The sequence below is a fragment of the Penaeus vannamei genome, chromosome 10 (genome assembly GCF_042767895.1).
Source record: "Penaeus vannamei isolate JL-2024 chromosome 10, ASM4276789v1, whole genome shotgun sequence".
NCBI lineage: Eukaryota > Metazoa > Arthropoda > Malacostraca > Decapoda > Penaeidae > Penaeus > Penaeus vannamei.
In genome coordinates, this window is record NC_091558.1 from 12,285,043 (window position 1) to 12,290,042 (window position 5,000).

The 5,000-nt window shown below is 38.5% G+C and overlaps 1 protein-coding gene across 2 annotated transcripts in view; it reads left to right on the plus strand.

Annotated features, from left to right (window-relative positions):
• The window catches only part of myo (growth/differentiation factor myoglianin), a 31,121-nt gene that overhangs the window by 16,741 nt on the left and 9,380 nt on the right, over positions 1-5,000 (plus strand). The window lies entirely within an intron of this gene.

Here is a 5,000-nt window from a genome sequence, read left to right on the forward strand (position 1 = left end):
AACTACCCTCTCTGCTAAAAACCGGTACTATTTGACATCTACTCCCTTGATACTAATGTGCCACATTTTCTAGATACTGCTATTTAGATGGGTTTTTGACAAACTCAGGTTCTTGTGGATTCTGTATATATTGCCAGTATATACATTACTTCGATTAGGATTGCAAGATCTTGTAATTACGAGATGAGTTTTCATTTTATTATTACTATAATTTTCCTTCTCTCTGCCGTAGTTGTGACCTTATGGAGTAAGTGTCGACGTCTGGGGCCTGTTAGCCCTATAAGGTGCCGCTACTTGCCTCCACTTAGAGTCTCAATGGATCTATTTTAAGGCATAATTTGTTGGGTCAGGGATTTAGTCTTCGTCGTCTTCTTGGTGTCTAGGGAGAAGTCGGTCATGTCAAGATTTCTTTTAACATTTTTCTGTTGACACAAAAAATCAGTAATTGCCCAAAGGGAACAAATGTTTGGCAGTCGAAAGTCGGTAAAATACAAAATTAGTCGAAGTAGGTTAGAGCCATAAATCGATGATAAAATAAGACCTTGGAAGTTAAACTGGTATCAAAATAATTTCATGAAATATTTCCTAGGAGAAGTTAATCGTGGAACTAAAGGAAAACCCAAATTAGCATTACTAGAAACTAAATATGCTGCATGGGAAGGAAAAAGCCAAAGAAAGTGAGTGAAGAGTGAACAATAAAGGAAGTAGTAAAACCGAGGCCTGTAATGTTGCGAGGGTGACAGAACTATAAAAAGAAATGGCGTTTATGCACGAAGAGCAAATACACTTAATTATTGTGCGAAATTTTACATGCAAGACTTACCAAATATACTTACTTTGAAATTATTTTATTTAATCCTTTACTGTTGCCAGCTCCAAAGAGGAAATACTGACCATACTTGTATTCCTCACGAGGTTGCTGATTAGTTCGGTCTCAGCTAAGTTGTCCTTTAGTTCGTGTAGTGATGGAGATCCAGCCGGCTTTGTTAGTCCCCTCCTTCATAACAGGTTTCTCCCCTTGTTAATCTTTTAGTACTAATGAAGTCCGGTTTAAAGCAACACCCGCAACTGGTTCTAAGGGTGTTGACCGAGGTGGGGGTATGAGCGTGACACACGACTGCGGGAAGAATTCCAGTTGTCACGCGGGCCTTCGCTTAGGCCGAGCCCACAGGCAAGAACTACAGGGGTAGAGAGGCTGAGCTGTTGTTGCTACGTGGCTACCACCATCATCAACACGAACACAACACGGCCAGCGAGTTGGGAATGAAAGAGAAAAACAGGTGGAATGTTGCGCATACACTGAGCTTCACAGTTTTTCGTTCGCTCTCTCTTGAGTTACTCAGAACATCACTGAAGAAGTACATTTGACCATACGTATCGTGTCTCTCGCTTTATATGTGTGTATATATGTGTGTGGGAGCACGCTCGTGCGTGTGTGTGTGTGTGTGTGTGTGTGTGTGTGTGTGTGTGTGTGTGTGTGTGTGTGTGTGTGTGTGTGTGCGTGTGTGTGTGTGTGCGTGCGTGCGTGCGTGCGTGTGTGCGTGTGTGCTGTTACTATGCCAATATATGTTTTATGTGTATGTGTGTATATATATACATGTATATGTACTTATACCTACATTTATATATACATGCGTGTGCGTACGTGCGTGTGCTTTGAACTGGGTGAGAGAAAAATCGCAGTAACTTTGTTTGATTTATAACTTGGGAGAGGTCTTTAGCTAGGAGCGCTGCTTGTCGGAAAGCACAGTCACTCTCCCTAGTAGCCTCTCGAGCGGGGCTGTTCAACACGTGCGGAGAGGGGAAGATTTCAGACCGCTCTTGCATTTCTTTGTAGTGATGTTGATAACAAAAGTAATGCTATTGTTGCTTTATAATTACCCTTTCTTTACAAAATTTAGTAATTCGATTTAAGGGTTGCATATACTCTAGCATTATATTTTAACAACACAGTATAACGAACTTGACTATATTGCAAAAGATTAATTCGACATGAATCATCTTGGACAAGAAAAATATTCGGCGCAATTATGTAATGCCAACGAGAACATGGGTAGTGCTACTTTGCCAGTGTTCACTATGGCAACAGGGTACAACTAATTGTTCGTAACTAGACAGAGAAAAGAAATGACAGTGCATAGGAAACGCATGTAAATATAGAGTTGGTTTAAGGCAATAAACGTGGAGGAGGAAAGGATGGATGACAGAACAGATAGCACTGCCCTACTTTACAGTAAAACAGGCCAAGTCAGCTGTTAAGCCAAGTGCCTGGGACATCTTTTATCAGACATTGTTTTGTTAATAGATGGCATATCAACGTTGTTCCATCCCCCTGTCTTGTGTCTGACGTCATTTTTTATATCTGTTAACAAGATCTTTTCGTTGCCCTTGCTAAAACTTGACTTAGATATTCCTGAATACGGTAAGTGAGCACTCTCAGTATATTTCTGTATCCGTATCTCCACCCCATCCCTTTCTCCCGCTTTATAAATGAGTCTATTATATATATATATATATATATATATATATATATATATATATATATATATATATATATATATATATATATATAGTGTGTGTGTGTGTGTGTGTATTTATGTATATATGTATGTATATATGTATGTATATATGTATGTATGTATATATGTGTGTGTGTGTGTGTGTGTGTATGTGTGTGTGTGTGTGTGTGTGTGTGTGTGTGTGTGTGTGTGTGTGTGTGTGTGTGTGTGTGTGTGTGTGTATTTATATATGTATGTATATATATAAATATATATATATATATATATATATATATATATATATATATATATATATATATATATGCACACATACATAGAGAGAGAGAGAATGAAGTCAGTTGTTTTAAACTAAAACTATTTATTACCTTAGACAAGTATCATGCAAAATATTTTATAAACTGAACTGTTGACCAGTAAATTAGAGAACATTGTAGCACGTTTCTTTCTTCTTTCTTAAGCGTTAGGACTTTTCATTATCCAGAATTAATAGTAGCTAGTACTCTTTAGGATAATGTGCACCAGACAGCGACCTCTGAAACAAGGCTAATGGAAGACATGAATAAACTAATTCTTGCCGTTCGCAGATATGAAATGCGATATATTTAAACATACACAGCATTATACATGTGTTGACAGGCATGTAAGATAAGAAATCGTACTGGATATTTGTGTTAGTATAGATAAATACTAAATGTGTAGATATATACCATGTTATGGAAGGCAACCAGAAATGAAAGCATCTTAATTAAATATGGACTTCTGCCGACATGTGTAGGTGTGGAGATAAGGGTATGTTTTAAAGGTGGATGCGGGGGTGTGGGGGGAGGGGGGAGGCGTTGCGGTTGGGTTGAATGTCCCTTCCAAGACTAGCTAAGAATAGAGCTGTGATGGCGGAGAGCAGACATGTGCTGTCACACATCTTGGTAGACGAGTCACTATCATGGAATGTGAAGACTACACTGTGTACCCGGTAGCTCCAGCCAGGCGTTCTTTCCTTGCACGAAGCTAATAAATATTGAAGACTTATGTTGTTTCACTTACGATCGTTATGCTTCAACTCAGCCCTCCACGGAGACCGATAATTAACAATGAGTGATGATAGCTCACTTCAGTAACGAGCATAAAGTGGCGGTGCCATAACATATTGGACTATTTGCTCCGACGTTATGAAGGCTTATGACGGGTCCGGCAGGACATTTAGCCGCCAACACAGCTCACAAGCGTTCCACGTCGTGTTCATATCGACGCCGTCACTCAGAAATTACGACCGTCTGGACAGAGGTTGGTATCGGCGCCTGGACGCACCTATACCTCGTCTGGCCAGGTGGATCCGCCGCATTATCCCTCAAGTGAAGACATTACTCTCAGAAATCAAAATCAATGTCATACGTTAGGAGTCTGCTTCCACCCGATACACAAGTCTGTCTGCAATTCCACTACACATTCCCAGACGCCGGTCATTGTACAGTTCGTCTGTGAATCATCACTTACTGCCAATTGAGCGAGAAGCGAAAAAAATCACGAGGCTTCAGATCTTGCTGCACACTGATCGTCTGTTTGTCAACTGCGGGCTGCTACCAGACGTCATTTTCAAGTTCAACACTAGACATTCATACATTCATGCCAATACTGAACGCATACTGCCTGTCGAGAGTTTCCTGAGTGCACATGAAATTACTACACGTGAGTCCATATAATTTCTTACACATGATCTCACGTGAGGAAGAATGTTGCTGTATGCATAAAACGAATACATCAAATAGTAATGTGCAGAGATGGTGACACATGGATATATTTTACTTGTATCTTTATCCAGAAATTATTTTCAAGTGAGGATTTTAAATAGGGGATTTATTTGTAAAAAGCAAACAATTGGCCATGTAGAATCAATGTATGAATTCGAAACCCTAGACTCTGGGAGGGCTGATAGTATGTGTACCATTTATGAAAAAACAAAGGAATTGTAAAATCATTAATGTTTATATATATATAAATACATACAAATATTATTGTTTGTATGCATATTTGTATGTGCATACATGTGTATGTGTATATATATGCATATATAGAGATATAGATATATAGTACAAATATACATATATACAAATATAATATATATATATATATATATATATATATATATATATATATATATATATATATATATAATACAGATGTGTGTAAAACATTCACACACACGCGAACGCATACGCACACATACATACACATGTATAACAAATACGTACATACAAACATACATTCACGCACATATATATGTTTGTGTGTGCGTGCGTGTGCGTGTGTGTGTGTGTGTGTGTGTGTGTGTGTGTGTGTGTGTGTGTGTGTGTGTGTGTGTGTGTGTGTGTGTGTGTGTGTGTGTGCGTGCGCGGATGTATCAAGTGTAAATAAATAAATAAATGGAAATATTCATATATATAATATACATGTATATAGATAGACAGACTGATACACGCACACACA